The sequence below is a fragment of the Cetorhinus maximus genome, chromosome 1 (genome assembly GCF_964194155.1).
Source record: "Cetorhinus maximus chromosome 1, sCetMax3.hap1.1, whole genome shotgun sequence".
NCBI lineage: Eukaryota > Metazoa > Chordata > Chondrichthyes > Lamniformes > Cetorhinidae > Cetorhinus > Cetorhinus maximus.
In genome coordinates this window covers 115,781,599-115,801,013 of record NC_135879.1, presented here as the reverse complement: position 1 = coordinate 115,801,013, position 19,415 = coordinate 115,781,599, and positions in this window count along the sequence as shown.

The window sequence follows — 19,415 nt, the reverse complement described above, 5'->3', positions numbered from 1 at the left end:
GACCATTATTCAAGAAAGGAGACGGAGGTAAAGCAGGAAACTATGGGCCTATCAGCCTAACATCCGTAATAGGGAAACTGCTGGAATCCATTTTTATGGAAATAGGAGCAGGCTTTTTAGAAAATCATAATACAATCAGGCAGAGTCCATAAGATGTAGGAGCAGAAGTTGGCCATTCAGCCCATTGAGTCTGTTCAGCCATTCAATGGGATTATGGCTGGCCTGATAATCCTCCACTCTACTTTCCTGCCTTTTCCCCATAACCCTTGATTCCCTTACTGATTAAAAATCTGTCTATTTCAGCCTTGAATATATTTAACGATCCAATCTCCACAGCCCTCTGCAGTAAAGAATTCCAGATTCACTACCCTCAGAGAAGAAATTCCTCCTCATCTCTATTTTAAATGGGCAACTTCTTTCTGAGATTATGCCCTATGGTCCTAGATTCTCCCACAAGGGGAAAACAACCTCTCAGCATCTACCCTGTCAAGCTACCTAAGAATCTTATGTTTCAATAAGGTTGTCTCTCATTCTTCTGAACTCCAATGAGTACAGACCCAACCTACTCAACCTCTCCTCATAAGAAATTCCCTCCAAACCTAGGGTCAACCTAGCAAAGCTTCTATGGACTGCCTCCAATGCCAGTATATCTTTTCTTCGATAAGGGGACCAAAACTGTTCACAGTATTCTAGGTGTGGTCTAACTAGTGCCTTGTATAGTTTTAGCAAGACTTTTCCTATTTGCTCCATTCCATTTGAAATAAAGGCCAACATTCCATTTGTCTTCTCTATTACCTGCTGAACTTGTATGCTAGCTTTTTGTGATTCATGTACGAGGATCCGCAAATCCTTCTGTGCTGTAGCTATCTGCAGTCTTTCTCCATGTAAATAATATTCAGCTCCTCTTCTTCCTGCCGAAGTGCATAACCTCACATTTTCCTACATCATATTCCATCTGCCAAGTTTTTGCCTACTCACTTAACCTGTATATATCCCTCTGCAGAATCTTCATATCATCCTCAACACCTGCCTTACCACCTATTTGTGTCATCCACAGACTTGCCGATAGTACATTCACTAGCCTCAACCAAGTCATTAATATACATGGTAAACAATTGCAGCCCCAGCACTGATGCCTGTGGCACTCCACTAGTTACAGGTTGCCACCCCTTATCCCAACTCTGTCTTCTATTAGTTAGCCAATCCTCTATCCATGCTAGTATACTACCCCCAACGCCATGAGCTCTTATCTTATTAAGTAGCCTTATGTGTGGTACCTTATCTAATGCCTTTGAGAAGTCCAAATATATTACATCTACTGGTTCCCCTTTATCTATCCTGCTTGTTACCTCCTCAAAGAATTCTAATAAATTTGTCAGGCATGATTTCCCCTTCATGAAGCCATGTTGACTCTGCTTGATTATATTATGCATTTCTAAATGCTCTGCTATTACATCCTTTAAAATAGACTCTACCATTTTCTCAATGATAGATGTTAAGGTAAATGGCCTATAGTTACCTGTTTTTTTTGTCTCCCTCCCTTTTTGAATAAGGGTGTTACATTGGCAGTTTTCCAATCCTCCAGGATTTTCAGAATCTAGGGATTCTTGGAAGATTACTACCAATGCATCCATTATTTGTGTAGCTACTTCCTTTGATATCCTAGGATGCAACCCATCAGATCCAGGAGACTTATTGGCCTTTAGCCCCATTAGTTTCCCTAGTACTTTTTCTCTGGTGGTAGTTATTGTATTTATTTCCCCACCCCCACCCCCACTTTGTCCCTTGATTATTTAGTATTTTTGGAATGCTATTAGTGTCTTCTATCCTGAAGACTAATGCAAAGCGTTTATTCAACTCCTCTGCCTTTTCCTGCTTCCCCATTATTATTTCCCTAGCCTCATTTGCTAAGGGGCCTATGTTCACTTTGGCCTCTCTTCCTTTTTATATATTTAAAGAAGCTCTTACTATCCATTTTTATATCACTTGCTAGTTTACCATCAAAGTTTATTTTCTGGTCACCTGTTGGTTTTTAAAACTTTCCCCATCCTCTGGCTTACCACTAATCTTTGCCACATTGTATGTTTTCTCTTTCAATTTGATACTATCTTTAACTTCCTTGGTTCACCATAGCTAGTTTATCCCCTTCCTAGAATCCTTCTTCCTCACTTGAATATATCTTTGTTGTGAGTCATGAACTATTTTCTTAAACATCTGTCATTGCTCATCAACCATCTTTTCTGCTAAACTCCTTTCCCAATCCACTCCAGCCAACTCTTCCCTCATTCCTTTGTTTAAGGAACCCTTATTTAAGTTTAGCACAGTTGTTTCTGACCCAAGTTTCTCACTCTCAAACTGAATGCTATATTCTACCATGTTATGGTCACTGTTTCATAGGGGATCTTTTACTCTGAGATCATTTATTAAACCTGTCACATTGTGCATTACTAGATCCGAAATAGCCTGACCCCGATTGGATCCACAACATATTGTTCCAGGAAACTGTCCCGAATACACTATGAATTCTTGCTCATGGCTACCTCTACCAATTTGATTTTCCCAATCTACATGAAGATTAAAATCACCCATGATTAATGTACTGCTTTTTAAAAAAAATGTCCTCATTATCTCCTGATCTTTTCGCTGTCCTGCAGTTTAGCTACTGTTAGGGGGCCTATAGTCTTCCTCCCCTTGTTATTTCTTACCTCCACCCATATGGATTCCACATCTTCTGATCCAGGGTTATTTCTTGCTATTGTACTTATTCCATCTCGTACTAACAAAGCTACCCCACCACCCTTTACTTCCTGCCTGTCCTTTTGAAAAGTCATGTACCCCTGAATATTTAGTTCCCAGCTTTGATCTCCTTGTAACAGCATCTCTGTAATGGCTATAAAATCATGCCCATTAATCTGTTTGTGCCGTTAATTCATTTAATTTGTTCTGAATGCTACGTGCATTTAAGTAAACAGCCATTAATTTTGCCTTTTTACAATTTTTTCTCCTTATGACCCTATTTGCTGCTTTTTTTTTAATGTTTGTACACTCTGTCCCTTCCTGTCACACTCTGGGTATCATTACCTAAATAGCTGCCCTGGAATGCTGCCCTATCCTTTTGCTTTGTAAACCTATGTATCTCCTCTCCAGAACCCTCCCCCACCTCTGTTGAGTTTAAAGCCCTCTCTATAGCCCTAGTTGTTCAATTCACCAGGACACTGGTCCCAGCATGGTTCAAGTAAAACCCGTCCCACCAGAACAGCTCACTTCTGCCCCAGTACTGGTTCCCATGCCCCATGAACTGAAACTCATTCCTCCCACACCAATCTTTGAGCCACACATTCAACTCCTTGACTTTATTTACCCTTCTGCTTTTTAATTTAGCTTCTAACGGTTCAAATTTTTTTCAGCCGAACCTCCTTTCTAGTCCTATCAATGTCATTGGTACCAACGTGGATGATGACAACTGGATCCCTCCCCCTCCAAGTTCCTCTCCAGCCCTGAGGAGATGTCCTTAACCCTGGCATTGGGCAGGCAACACAGCCTTCAGGATTCACACTCATGGCTGCAGAGAACAGCATCTATTCCCCTAATTTTCCTGTCCCCTATCACTGCTACCTTCCTATTTCCTCCCTGCACTTAAATGGCTCCCTGTACCACAGTGCCATGGTCAGTTCACTTATCCTCCTTGCAGTCCCTGCTCTCGACCACACAGCTTGCAAGAACCTTTTAACTGTTGGGCAATTGCAGGGGCAGAGGCTCCTCGAACACTACCCCCTGGGTCCCCATACCTGCCTCACCTGCAGTCACACCCTTCTGTCCGTGATCACAGCGCAAATTTGTATTACCTAATCTGAGGGGTGTGACCTCCTCCTGGAGCAAAGTGTCCAGGTAGCTTTCCCCCTCCCTGCTATGGCACAGTGTCTACAGCTCAGCCTCTGGCTCCTCAATTCTGATCCAAATGTCCTTGAGCTGCAAACATTTACTACAGATGTGCTCACTCTGGATCACCTTGGTGTCAAGTAGAGCCCACATACTGCAGGAGCAACACATCACCTGTCCTGCCATCACTACCATATTTTATTTATTAATTACTCTAGTATTCCCACTCTTTTCACTCTATTTAAATTATTATTTTTTTTTTTTTAAACACTTTTGTTATACTGAACAAGCTATTTTTAAAGAAAGAGAAAAAAAAAGACTAGAGGCCTAAACACAAATGAAAGACCTTACTTTTACTTTAAAGACCAGAAATACTCAGCAATTCTACTCACCAATCAGCTGCTTTCCTTGTACTCACATTGTGGTTCATGTGAATCACTCCACCGCTGGTCTCACTGCAGGTAGGCCTCACGATCCATGCCTTTTATCCTCTCCCACTAATTCCTCACTCAAAATATACCATTCTGAGCCTTGGGAATAGAGTAAACCTTAATCACTTACCAGGTACTTACCAATTGACCAGCTTCTTCTCCCCTAGCAGAGCAAGAATCAATTCCTGGAGGCTGAAAAAGTTTAGGCAAAAGCAACCAAACACCTCTTTCCCTTCCTCTGCTTAACTCCCTGAAGCACTCAGCTCCAACACTCTATTGTAAGTCGGCTACTTATATATGCTCCTAACACAACAGGCCTAGCTGAGTCACTTAATGAGGATTCTGTTTCAGCTGGTTCTTATTTAAGCTGCTCTTTCACTGGAACCCATGAAAAATCCTTAATGCTTAAGGCTGGGAACAGTAAAATTTAAACTGTAGATTTTAGTTTAATGCCAACTACAAACTACGAACTACATTAGGTTTGTACAAAATAAAAATTAGACTTTCTTGCCCAACAACTGCACACACTCAGTCCACTCTCTGCAATCTTTTTAAATTGAAGTCTCCCTGCTCTCCGTGCTCTTTTTAAAATGAAGTCTCCGCACTCTCCCCGTTCTTTATAAAAAAAAGTCAACATGGTTTTGTAATGGGTAATCGTGTTTGACAAATTTGTTGAGTTCTTTGAAGATGTAATAAATAAGGTGGATAAAGGGGAGTTAGTAGATGTAGTGTATTTGGATTTCCAAAAGGCATTCCACATGGTGCCACATAAAAAGTTACTGCACAAGATAAGAGCTCATGATATGGGGATGATATATTAGTATGGTCAGAGGATTGGCTAATGAGCAGGAAACGGTCAGGGAAATGAATCATTTTTCAGGTTGGCAAACTGTAACTAGTGGAGTGCCACAGGGATCTATGCAGAGGCCTCAACCATTTACAAACTATATTGATGCCTTGGATGAAGGGACTGAGTGTATCATCAGCAAATTTAACTACAATACAAATATAACTAGGAAAGCAAGTCGTGAGTAGGACACAAATTTGGCAAAGGGGTATAGATTTGTTAAATGAGTGGGCAAAAATTTGATGGAGCATAGTTCAATGGCATTACCATCACTGAATCCCCACCATCAACATCCCCGAGGTTATCATTGACCAGAAACTGAACTGGACTAGCTGTATAGATACTGTGGCTACAAGAGCAGCTCAGAGGCTAGGAATTGTGCAGTGAGTAATTCCCCTCTTGTCTTCCTAAAGCCTGCCTACCATGTTCCCACTTAGGTGGGAAGCATAGAAAAGCAGAATATTTAACCAGAATTAAATGGAGAGACACTATGGAATGTTGTGGCACAGAGGGAGCTGGGTGTGCTTGTACATGAGTCACAAAAAAGTCAGCATATTGCTGCAGCAAGTCGTTAGCAAGGTAAATGGAGTTTTTTTAATATTCTTTCATGGGACTTGGGTGTCATTAGCAAGGCCTGCATTTTTTACTTATCCCTAATTGCCCTTGAGAAAGTAGCGGTGAGCCGCCGCCTTGAACCACTGCAATCCATCCGTGCAGGTATACAAACAGTGCTGTTGGGAAGGCAGTTGCAGGATTTTGATACAGCAATACAGGCACATAATTCTAAGACAGGACAATGTGCAGCTTGGAGGGGAACTTTCAGGTGGTGGTGCTCCCATGCATCTGCTGCCTTTATCCATGGGTTTAGAAGGTACTGTTGAAGGAGGCTTGGCAAGTTGCTACGCACATCTTGTATATAATACAAAATGTTGCCACTGTGTGTTGGTGGAGGAGGCAGTGAATATTTAGGATGATGGTTGGCTGGGATGTCTATCAAGTGAGTTCCTTTGTCCAGGATGGTGTTGAGCTTCTTGAGTGTTTGGACAGCACTCAACTAAACAAATGAAGAGTATTCCATAATACTCCTGACTTGTGGCTTGTAGATGGTGGCCTCTGAGCTGCTCTTGTAGTCACAGTATCTATACAGATAGTCCAGTTCAGTTTCTGGTCAATGATAACTCCCAGGATGTTGATGGTGGGGATTCAGCAATGGTAATGCCATTGAATGTCAAGGGGAAATGGTTAGATTCTCTCTTGTTGGAGATGGCCATTGCCTGACACTTGTGTGGTGCAAATGTTACTTGCCACTTATCAGCCCAAGCCTGAATGTTGTCCAGTTCTTACTACATGCAGACATTGGCTGCCTCAGAACCTGAAAAGTTTTGAATGGTACTGAATATTGTGCAATCATCAGCGAACTTCTGACCTTATGACGGAGGGAAGGTCATTGATGAAGCAGCTGAAGGTGGCTGAGTCTAGAACACTACCCTGAGGAACTACTGCAGTGATGTCCTGGGACAGAGATTCAAAAAACCACAACCATCTTTCTTTGTGCTAGGTATGAGTTTAACCACTAGAGAGTTTTCTCCCAGATTCCCAATAACGTGAATTTTGCTTTTGATGCCACATTCAGTCAATGGCTGCCTTGATGTCAAGGGCAATCAATCTCATCTCACCCCTGGAGTTCAGCTCTTTTGCCCATGTTTGAACCAAGGCTGCAATAAGTTCAGGAACCGAGTGGCCCTAGTGGGACCCAAAGTGAGTGTCAGTGACCAAGTCGTTGCTGTGTAAATGTCACTTAATAGCACTGTCCACAGCACCTTCCATTGCTTTGCTGATGATTGAGAGTAGACTGATGGGCCGGTAATTGGTCGGGTTGAATTCATCCTACTTCTTGTGTACAGGACATACCTGGGAGATTTTCCACATTGTCAGATGGATGCCAGTGTTGTAGCTGTACTGGAACAGCTTGACAAAGAGTGTGGCTTATTCTGGAGCGCATGTCTTCAGTACTACTGCCAGAATGTTGTCAGTGCCAGTTATCCAGTGCCTTCAGCCATTTCTTGAAATCACATGGGGTGAATTGAACTGGCTAAAGGCTGGCATCTGTGATGCTGGGGAGCTCAAGAGTAGGCCAAGATGGATCATCCACTCAGCACTTCGGGCTGAAGAGGGTTGCAAATGTCTTTTGCATTGATATGCTGGGCTCCCCCATCATTGATGGAGGAATATTTGTGAAACCTCCTCCTCCAGCGAATTGTTTAATTGCCCACCACCATTCACGAGTGGATGTAGCAGGACTGCAGAGCTTTAATCTGATCCCAAGTTGTGGGATTGCTTAGCTCTGTCTATTACTTGCTGCTTATGGTGTTTGGCATGCAAGCAGCCCTGAGTTGGAGCTTCAGTAGGTTGACACCTCATTTATAGGTATGTCTCGTGCTGTTCCTGGCATGCTCTCCTGTGCCTTTGATTGAACCAGAGTTGATCCCTTGGCTTGGTAGTAATGGTGATGTGAGGGATATGCCGGGCCATGAGGTTACAGATTGTGGTTGAATACAACTATGCTGCTGTTGATGGCTCACTTCACCTCATGGACGCCAGTTTTGAGTGCTAGAATTGTTCCAATTCTAACCAATTTAGCTTCTCCCTTCAAGGGGAGATGGTAGTGTATTGATAATATTACTGGTCTGGTAATTGCAGATGCCCAGGCTAATGCTCTGGGGACATGAGTTCAAATCCACCCATGGCAGCTGGTGGAATTTAAATTCAGTTAATTAATAAAATCTGGAATCAAAAGCTAATCTCAGTAATGGTGGCCATGAAACTATCATTGATTAGCGTAAAAACCCATCTGGTTCACTAATGTCCTTTAGGGAAGGAAATTTGCCATCCTCACCTGGTTTGGCCTACATGAGATGCCAGACCTACAGCAGTGTGGTTGACTCTTAACTGCCCTCTGCAATGTAGGGGACAGTGTGGTAAGGGGAATTGACACTGTTCTCTGTAGCAAAGAGCGAGAGTCCAAATGGCTTTGTTGCCTACCCGTTGCTAGGGTTTGGGACATCTGCTCAGGGCTGGAGAGGAACTTGCAGTGGGAGGGGGAGGATCCAGTGGTCATGGTCCATGTAGGTACCAATGACATAGGCAGGATGAGGAAGGAGGCTCTGCATAGTCAATATGATGAGCTAGGCACCAAATTAAGAAGCAGAACCTCAAAGGTAATAATTTTGGGATTATTACCTGAGCCATGTGCAAATTGGCATAGGACAAATAAGATTAGAGAGATGAATGCGTGGCTCAAAGACTGGTGTGGGAGAAGTGGGTTCCGTTTTGTGGGGCACTGGCACCAGTGTTGAGAAAAGTGGGATCTGTACCATTGGGACGGTCTACACCTGAACTGTGCTGGAGCTGGTGTCCTCACAAGCCACCTAAGTAGGGAAATAGAGAGGGTTTTAAACTGAATAGTGGGGGCAAGGGTTCAAATTTGGGAAGATGTGATAAACTAAAGAGTAGAGACAAGGCAAGAGAGACAGGTATTAATATAGGAAATGATAAACAGACTGTGACAGGAAGGGACAGACAGTACAAATCTAAGAGTAAATCAGCAGATAAGGCTAGATGCTACAAGGCTCTGCATCTAAACGAATGTAACATTCGAAACAAAACAGATGAACTGATATCGCAAATAGAAATAAATAAGTGTGATCTGATAGCCATCACAGATCATGGTTACAGGATGACATAGGTTGGGATCTGAATATTGAAGGGTATGTGACATTTAGGAAGGACAGGAAGTTAGGAAAAGGTGAAGGGGTGGCTCTGTTAATAAATGATGGTATTTGCACATTAGAGAGGGATGACCTAAGTTCTGGAAACCAGGATGTAGAAGCGGTTTGGGTTGAGATGAGGAATGATAAAGGCAAGAAGTCACTTGTGGGAGTGGTGTACAGGCCCCCTGGCTAATGGCACAGGAGGACAGAGTATAAAAGAAGAGATAATGGGAGCTTGCCAGAAAGGTACAGCAATAATCATGGAGGATTTTAACCTGCATATAGGGCAAAATTTTACCCTTGGCATGCAGGCTTAGCGGGGGCAGGTGGTGGCGGTCAGGAAGCCAAATGCCGCCTGCAATTGGCAGCGCACCACGATTTCATGCTGGCAGGCCAATTAAGACCCACTAAGCGTGAAAGGAGGCTGGGGAATCCGCGAAAAGGGGTGGGTGGGGGCGGAGACATGATGTCCACTGAGTCCAATGACGACCCGCAGCTGATTCTAAACCAGCCCAGGCAGCCCTTGGAAGGCTTTCACGGAAGGACGCTGAAGTCTCCATGGATTGTGTTGCATTTGGACACAGTAGGCGGGAGGGCAGGTCGGCGGGGCAGTTGGCCCCGCGTTTCTTGGATGAATGCCTCACTGCTCTCCTGGAGGAGGTTGCAGCCAGGAGGGAAACCTTTGTCTCCAAAGATGGGAGGAGGAGGCCCCCACGCCTCATCAAAAAGGCCTGAGAGGAGATGGCATCCAGGGTCAGCTCCCACGATGTGGTGAGGCGCACATGGGTGCAGTGCCAGGAGCGCTTCAACGATCTGCTGCGATCAGGAAGGGTGAGTACCGTGTTGGCATGGGTCACTTTGCAGAACAGTTAAGAGCTGCCTGTCCCCTCCCGTGGATCTCAGAGGTGTTAGAGTGTGAGTGGCAAATATCAATGATACAGGATCTGGCCAAGGGGGTGAGGCCTGGCTGCTTGGACTGAGTGCCTTGCAGCTCCAGGGTCACGAATTGGCTGAGCCCTGCGAGGTGTTCCTCAGGTGGGGTTCGTCATGTGCAACACCTCTCTACATGCAGCACGCAGGTAGAGAGTGGACTAATCAATGCTCCTCTATCCTTTCAGGAGAAGACATCCCATAACAATACTAAGAGGCCATGGACTGGTGGGGGACCCCCATACCTCCTAATCCTCATGCGGTACGAGCAGGAGGCCCTGGAGCTCAAGAGGCACTATGCACTGTGGTCAAGCAGCCGAGGAGAGGTTGGGATGCCAGACCTAAGGTAAGAGTGCAGTGCACTAAGGTGAGAATGCTGGCTTTTGCAATCATTCTAGTGTAGTCTTTATATTGATGTAAGCCTTGAACCTGGAGTCCCCATTGATAATGGAAAGACGAGGGCACCATGATGCATGTCTCTGTCTCACCAGGGTGCCTGGCACGCAAGTGAGTGTCATGACTTAAACTAATGACATGTCCTTCTTGTCACTTTTAGGCTCACCAACTGGCGGTCGCTTTGAGGAGCCTGAAGGCCCATCCCTGACCCTGGAGGACCACCAAGCTGAGCACGCACCTGCATCACACCTTCTCTGTCAAGCAGGCACCAGCACAATTGCCAGCATCTCGGTGGGCATAAGATCACCGTGGAGTATCTCGGTGCACATTGGTGAGGGCACTTCACATTTGCTTGAGGTGCAGGTGGAGGCAGAGAGTGCCCAGGGCACCGGCAGTCAGAAGACTGCTGGGGACCAGAACAATGCTCAGTAAATTGCTGATGATGAGCCTCTGGAGTCGTCCATGAGGCAGCAGATGCTTGATGTCCAGCAGGGTGTGCGGGAGGATCTGGCAGAGATGCATCAGAGAATGCATGCATTGGTATCCGCTGTGGAGGAGTCCCTGTGGAGCATGACCACTGCATTAACCCTCATGGATGAGGGCAATGCCTCCTCCATGGAGAGAATGGCGATTCTAATGGACAGTCTGCTCCAGGGACTCAATCAGGGGCTCCTGGGGATGCACTTGGACATGCAAGCCCTCACACCAGCAATGACCTCAGCTGGTCAGTGTCAGTGTGGGAGATGGATTAGGCACCCAGTATCCCAGCTAGGTCCTATGGTGAGCAGGAAGGTCCAATGCGACCTCACGTTGGCGCACGACCTGCCTGTTGTCTCTGCGGGCTCCTCTCAGGGCGCTCCGGATGACAGCAGCAGCTCCTCTGCCCCCCTGCCACTGACCATGGCACCTGATGAGGCTGCGGCGACTGGGGAGATGCCAGCCTTGACACTGCGTTCCCTCCCAGGCAGGGCCAGCACAGGCTCCACGGGCCAGAGGATGACCGCCAAGGTCATCAAGGCCAACAAGACAACAGAGTGAGCAGGCTGTCTCCAATGCCGGTGCCAGCGAAGGGGGAGCACCTAGACGCAGCACCCGCAAGCTTAAGTGTAAAGCAACTTAAGCACAAGATGGCCTTATCACAGGTGATATTTTGTTCCCCCATTTTGCTTTAAATTTTTTCATGGTGTGATTAAAAACACCAGTTAATATTTATTTCAGCTATGTTTCATATTCACAATTAAACGAGATGTTATTTTGTGCAACTGGCCTCTGTATGCTTCATTTGTTCTGTAGGTGCAGGGTAGGCCATTATGTAATGATGGATGTGTGTCTCCTGAAACTTTATTGCAAAGGCACAAAGTGTATGTTGTTGGCCAAGGAAATGGTCCTGTTAGGGATCAAGTATGGAACCTGCAGCCCTGGCATGTGGCAGTGGTTCATCTTTGGTAGGCTAGCTGAAGGAGCGTTGGATCAAAGTGTCCCGGGTGTCCCTGTCTCTCTGGAGGTTGCCCAGGTCAGCGCCTACCCCCTCAGCGTTCTCCTCACCGTGCTCGTCCATCGACTCACTACTGAACTCTCACCTGTTGCCTGTGCAGCTGCATCAAGATCTTCTTCCTCCAGTGGGTCCCCCCTTGCCAGTGCCAGATTGTGCAGAGCGCAGCAAGCGATCGCTATCAGTGCCACACACTCTGGGGGGTTTTGGAGTGCGCCCCCTGAACAGTCCAGGCATTGGAAGCGCATCTTGAGAAGACCTATGGCTCTCTCTACCACCGCCCTTGTGGAGACATGGCTTCTATTGTACCACTGCTCGGCCCCTGTTCTTGCATGGCGGAGAAGCGCCATGAGTCACCTTTTGAGGGGATAGCCCTTGTCACCCAGCAGCCATCCATCCAGTCGGGCTGGAGCACTGAAGAGCCTCAGCACCTGAGAGTGCCTCATGATGTAAGTGTCATGGGAGAGGCCAGGACAGTCTTACAGAATCTGCATCTTGTGATCACACACTATCTGCACGTTCATGGAGTGGAATCACTTCCTGTTGACAAAGGCAGCCAACTCACCCACTGGCACCTTGATAGCAACTTGTGTGCAGTCGATTGCACCCTGGATGTGGGTGAACCCAGCGATCACTGCAAAGCCTCTGGCTCACTCTGCCTGGCTGGCCTCGTTCATATGGTAGTCATGAAAGTCAATGCATGCCTGAACAGAGCGTCTGTCACCAGCTTGACGCAACTCCGGACAGCTGATTGGGAGACTCCACACAGATGCCCCACTGACCCCTGGAAAGAGCTGAAGGTATAGAAGTTGAGGGCCACTGTGACCATGGGGTGTCCACCCACACAGTCGGTGTTGATCTCTGGCCCGATCCTCTGACAGGTGGAGGTCACTGTCTCACTTGAGAGACGAAGCCTCCTTCGGCATTGCACCTTGGATATATTGAGGTAGCTGCATCACTGCCTGTAAACCCTGTCTTCTGCGGCCCCTTCCACCTTGGACTTCCTGTTGGCCCTGCCCCCCTTGTGTCTGTGCCTATCCTCTCACAGGTCATTCCCCTGGAAGCTGCATTGGAACACCTGGCCTCCTCTCCCTTCTGCCCCTCTCTTCTTCCTCAGAAGAGGTGCCTCTAGTGGAGACCACAATCCCCATTACCATGGTTATTGAAGGCTGTCTGATATCTGGAAGGGCCCAAGTGGTCTGAATCCTCTGGGGGCCTGACAGACAACAATGAGTTCTGAAATGAAGCCTAGAAATGCTCAGAATTCAGCTTTGAAGTGAGATGAAGCTGTCCAGTTCACAGAAGCAACCAGCAGCAAGTTTGATCCAAAACTCCTTACTACTCGCATTGACAATGCCAATGACCCTTCTTATCCTGCCCATGGATGAGCTTTTGCTAATTGTGGACTGCCCGCCTGCTCATTTTGCCTGTGCAATGGCCAAAAAATCGCACGGGCTATGTAAAATCAGAGACAATTGGTGTCTCAAGGGCCTTAACTGGCCTTTTAATTAATGGCAGGCGTGCCTCCGTCTCCATCGTGCACCCACCTAGTGAAATATCACGAGAGTGCGCGTTGACGTTGGCACACTCGGCCGACGTCATTGTGCATTATTTCACGCTCGAGCAGGTCGGGCGCGCAGGCGTCTGGCAAGTGCAAACTTCTGCCCATAGACTGAAAAAATCAGATGGGCAAAGATAGTGTAAATGATGAGTTCATAGAATGTTTTCGGGATAGTTTCTAAGAACAGCACATTCTGGGGCCAACCAATGAGCAGGCTATACTGGACCTCATAATGAGCAATGAGATAGGATTAATTGATGACGTCCTAGTGAAGGCACCCCTAGGTAGCAGCGATCATAATTTGATTGAATTTTACATTCATTTTGAGGGAGAAATGAGTGCATCCAAGACTAGTATTTTAAACTTAAATAAGGACAATTATGAGGGTATGAAAGCAGAGCTAGCTAAAGTGAACCGGCAAATGAGATTAAGGGATATGTCATTGAAGTACAGTGACAGACATTTAAAGGGATATTTCAGAATTCACAGAATATATACATTCCAATGAGAGAGAAAAATTCCAAGGGGAGGGCCCACCATCCATGGTTAACTAAAAGAGGTTAAAGACAGTATCAAACATAAATAAAAAGCATATAATTATGCAAAGATGGGTGACAGGCCAGAAGATTGGAAAGAATGTAAAGAACAGCAAAGAATGACAAAAAGATTAATAAGGAGGGAAAAATTAGAGTGTGAGAGAAAGCTAGCTAGTAACATAAAGAAGGATAGTAAGTTTCTATAGATACTTAAAAAAGAAAAGAGTTAACAAGTGAGGGTTGGTCCTATAGAGAGTGCATCTGGGGAATTGCTAATGGAGTGTAGGGCGATGGCGGATGAATTAAACAGGTATTTTGCTTCAGCCTTCACTATGGGGGACACGAGTAACATCCTGGAAATAGCTGTAAATCAGGAAATGGAAGGGAGGGAGGAACTCTGGAAAATTACAATCACCAGGGAAGTGGAATTGAGCAAATTGTTGGCGCTGCAGGCTGACAAATCCCCAGCTCCAGATGGACCTTACCCTAAGGTCTTGAAAGAAGCGGCTAGTGAAATAGTTGATGCACTGGTTTGAATTTTCTAAAATTCCCCAGATTTGGGGAAGGTTCCTTTAGATTGAAAAATAGCAAATATAACTCCTTTCTTCAAATAGAGAGACAGAAAGCAGAAAACTACAGGCTAGTTAGAATAATATGTCATAGGGAAAATGTTCGAAGCTATTATTAAAGATGTTATAGCAGGGTACTTAGAAAAATTCAAGGCAATCAGGCAGAGACAACATGGTTTTACAAAGGGAAATCATGTTTAATCAATTTATTGAAGTTATTTGAAGGAGTCACATGTGCTGTGGATAAAGGGGAACTGGTGGATGCACAGTACTTAAATTTCCAGAAGGCATTTGATAAAGTCTGGAAAGCCTGATGCTTCAGCAAATTATGGATGAGGATTTCAGCAGCAGATGGGCTGAAGCAGGAGTGGAGATGGGCGACATGATGTCGGTGGAAATAAGCTGCCTTTGTCATGGAAAGGATATGGGGTTGGAAGCTGAAATTAAGGTAAAATGGGACAGAGAGGTAGCAATCAGTCTGGTTTCAGCCTCAGACTTTGGCCAGACAAGGGATGGAATAGTGCAGAAATGTAGTTTGAGGGAGGGACCAAAGGCAAAGGCCTTCCCAATATTTAATTGGGGGAAATTTCTTCTCATCTGATTTTGGACATTGGACAAGCAGCATGACAAATCAGAGGCAATGGAGGGGTTCAGACAGATGGAGGTGAGTTAGAGCTGGTTCAAATAAAAGCAAAATACTGCAGATGCTGGAAATCTGAAATAAAAACAGAAAATGCTAAAAAAAAACTCAGCTGGTCTGGCAGCATCTGTGGAGAGAGAAACAGAGTTAACGTTTCGAGTCCATTGAACTCTTCTTCAGAGTTAAAGAGAAGTAGAAGTGGGATGGATTTTACACTGTTTAAGAGTGGGTGGAGCAGGTGGAGCAAAATTGAAGGTCAGGGATAAGTGGGAGCTAAGGAAAAATTTGAGAAAGACGTCATGGACACAGGACAAAGGGTAATGTTAAAGACTGAAGTGGTAGTGTTAAAGACTGAAGAAGGTGCTAATAGTGGCATAAAGGTAAGATAGCAGAATGTGTTAATAGCAGAACAAGGGTTGACACTATTGAAGCAACATTTAAAAACATGTGACAGACGGCCCTGTGTGGGGTGAGGGGGGTGGAGGCAGTGGTTGTGGAAAAGGTATTTTAAAAATTTAAAAGTAAATGAATAAATAAAAAAAATCAAAAATTGAATTAAAAAGGGGTAAAGATGTAGAAGAGAGTTCATGGTCTGAAGTTGTTGAACTCAATGTTAAGTCCAGAAGGCTGTAAAGTGCCTAATTGGACTGGACCAGGGTGCACGGATGGAACGGTCCCTACGGAGTGCTGCTGGGGGGATGAGGGGAAGGTGTGTTTGGTGGCGGCATCATGCTGGAGTTGGCAGAAATGGCAGATGTTGACCCTTTGAATGCGGATGCTGGTGGGGTAAAAAGTGAGGACAAGGGGAGCCCTATCATGGTTCTGGGAGGGAGGGGAAGGGGTGAGGGCAGAGGTGCAGGAGATGGGTTGGACATGGTTTAGGGCCCTGTCAACCATGGTGCGGGAAATCTTTGGTTAAGGATAAAGGAAGACATGTCAGAAGCACCATTTTGGAAGGTAGCATCATTGGAACAGATGTGATGGAGGCGGAGGATCTATGATAATGGGATGGAGTCCTTACAGGAAGAAGGGTGTGAGGAGCTGTAGTTGATGTAGCTTTGGGAGTCGGTGGGCTTGTAATGAATATTGGTAGACAATCTGTCACCAGAAATGGAGACAGAGAGGTCCTGGAAAAATTTATTGATTTTGCTTCCAACTTACACCCATCTCTCAACCTCACATGGTCCATCTCTAACACTTCCCTTTCCTTTCTTGACCTCTCCGTTTCCATTTCTGGTGATAGACTGTCTACCAATATTCATTTCAAACCCACTGACTCCCACAGATGATAGGTTCCCCTTGTTCTCACTTTTCACCACACCAGCCTCAGCATTCAAAGGATCATCCTCTGCCATTTCCGCCAACTCCACCACCAAACACATCTTCCCCTCACCAGCACCCTCCCCCCACCACCACCACCCTGCCTCCAACATGTCAGCATTCTGTAGGGACCATTCCCTCTGTGACACCCTGGTCCACTCCTCTATCACCCCCAACTCCTCATCACCTTCCCACAGCACCTTCCCATGCAATCGCAGAAGGTGCAATACTTGCCTCTTTACCTCCTCCTTCCTCACTGTCCAAGCCCCCAAACACTCCTTTCAGGTGAAGCAGTGCTTCACTTGCACCTCCTTCAATTTGGTCTACTGTATTTGCTGCTCCCAATGCGGTCTCCTCTACACTGCGGAGACTAAATGCAGGCTAGGTGACCACTTTGCGGAACATCTTCACTTAGTCCATAAGCATGACCCAGACCTTTCTATCGCTTGGCATTTCAACACACCATCTTAGTCTCATGCCCACATTTCCTTCCTTGGCCTGCTGCAATGTTCTAGTGAAGCTCAACACAAGCTGGAGGAGTAGCTCATCTTCTGATTAGGCACTTTACAGCTTTCCAGACTTAACATTGAATTCAACAACTTCACAACGTGAACACTCTCTCCCCCATTTTACCACATTTTAAAATCCAATCTTTATTTTTTTATTTTTTTAATTTATTCATTTACTTTTTAATTTTTTTAAATCCTTTTTCCCCAACCCCCACCCACACAGGGCCAACTGTCACTTGCTTCCATAGACCACTGACCCTTTTTCTGCTATTAACACATTGTGCTATCTTACCTTTATGCCACTATCAGCACCTCCTTTAGTCTTTAACACTACTGTTAACATTCCCTTTGTCCTGTGCCCATGACATCTTTGTCAGGCAATGACCATCTCCAACAAGAGAGAATCCAGCCCTTTGATGTTCAATGGCATCACGATCACTGAATGCCCAACTATCAACATCCCGGGGGGTTACCATTGACCATAAATTGAACTTGACTAGCCATATAAATACTGTGGCTAGAAGAGCAGGTCAGAGGCTAGGAATCCTGTGATGAGTAACTCACCTCCTGACTCCCCAAAGCCAGTCCACCATGTACAAGCACAAGCCAGGAGTGTGATGGAATGCTCCTCACTTGCCTGGATGTGTGCAGTCCCCACAGCACTCAAGAAGCTTGACACCATCCAGGACAAAGCAGCCCACTTGATTAGCACCGCATCCACAAACATTCACTCCCTCCACCACCGATGCACAGTAGCAGCAGTGTGTACCATCTACAAGATGCACTGCTGGAATTCATCAAGGCTCCTTCAACAGCACCTTCCAAACCCACGACCACTACCATCTAGAAGGACAAGAGCAGCAGATAGATGGGAACACCACCACCTGGAAGTTCCCCTCCAAGTCACTCACTCCTGATTTGGAAATATATCACCATTCCTTCACTATCGCTGGGTCAAAATCCTGGAACTCTCCTGCCTAACAGCACTGTGGGTGTACCTACACAACATGGACTGCAGCGGTTCAAGAAGGCGGCTCACCACCACCTTCTCAAGGGCAACTATGGATGAGCAATAAATGCTGGCCCAGCCAGCGAAGCCCACATCCCGTGAATGAATAAAAAAAAATTCTCCTTCACTTCCACCTATCCCTGACCTTCTATTTTGCTCCACTTGCTCCACCCCCTCTTAAACAGTATAAAATCCATCACATCTCTATTTCTACTTCTCTTTAGTTCTGAAGAAGTGTCATACAAGGCTCGAAACGTTTACTCTGTTTCTCTCTCCACAGACACTGCCAGACCTGCTGAGTTTTTTCCAACATTTTGAGATAGTGTTGGGTTTAATTAGTGCATATAGAATTTTATTTTGTGCTTTTGGATAACGTAATTGAAACACAGCATGTGGATGAAGAATAGGAGGGGGCCAAGGAGAGATCCTTGGGAGACTCCAGAGGTAACAGTGGTGTAAGAGTGGAAACAGAAGCTATTGCAAGTGATTCTTTAGCTATTTTTAAATTCATTTTTGTGATGTGACTGTCGCTGTAACCAGCTCATCCCTACATGTCCTTGAGAACGTGGTGGTGAGCTGTCTTCTTGAACTGCTGCAGTCCATCTGGTGTAGGTACACCCACTATGCAATTAGTGAGGAAGTTCTAATTCCAATTTTGACCCAGCGACAACAAAAGAACAACAATATAGTTCCAAGTCAGAATGGCGAGTGATTTGGAGGGAACTTGCTGGTGATGATGTTGCCATGTGTCTGCTGCCCTTGCCCTGTAGAGGCTGTAGAGATTGTGGGTTTGGAAGGTGCTGTTGAAGGAGCCTTGGCAAGTTGCTGCAGTGCAGCTTGTACATTGTGCACACAGCTAGCACTGTGTTCCAGTGGTAGAGGGAGTGAATGTTTAAGTTAGTTGATAGGATGCTGATCAAGTTGCTGTTTTTAGAGCTGCACATATCCAGGCAAGTGGATAGTATTCCATCACAATCCTGACTTGTGCATTGTAGAAGGTGGACAGGCTTTGAGGAGTTAGGAGGTGAATTACTTGCTGCACAGTTCCTGCTCTTTTAACCACCATATTTATCCGGTTGGCCCAGTTACATTTCTGGATAATGATAACCCCAAATATGTTGATGGTGCAGGATTTAATAATGGTAATGCTGTTGAACATCAAGGGAAGATCATTAGATTCTCCTTTATTGGAGATGGTCATTGCCTGGCACATGTGTGGCATGAAGGTTACTTAGCACTTATCAGCACAAGTCTGAATGTTGCCCAGGTCTTGCTGTATGCAGACAGGACTGCTACAGAATCTGACATGTTGCAAATGGTACTGAAAACTGTGCAATCATCAGTGAACATACCCATTTCTGATCTTACGATGAAGGGAAGATCATTGAAGCAGCTGTGGATGGTTGGGCCTGGGACATTACCCTGAGGAATTCCTGCAGTGATGTCCTGGAGCTGAGATGATTGACCTCCAACAACCAAAACCATCTTCCTTTGTGCTGTACGAATTCAGCTTGTAGGCAGTTTAC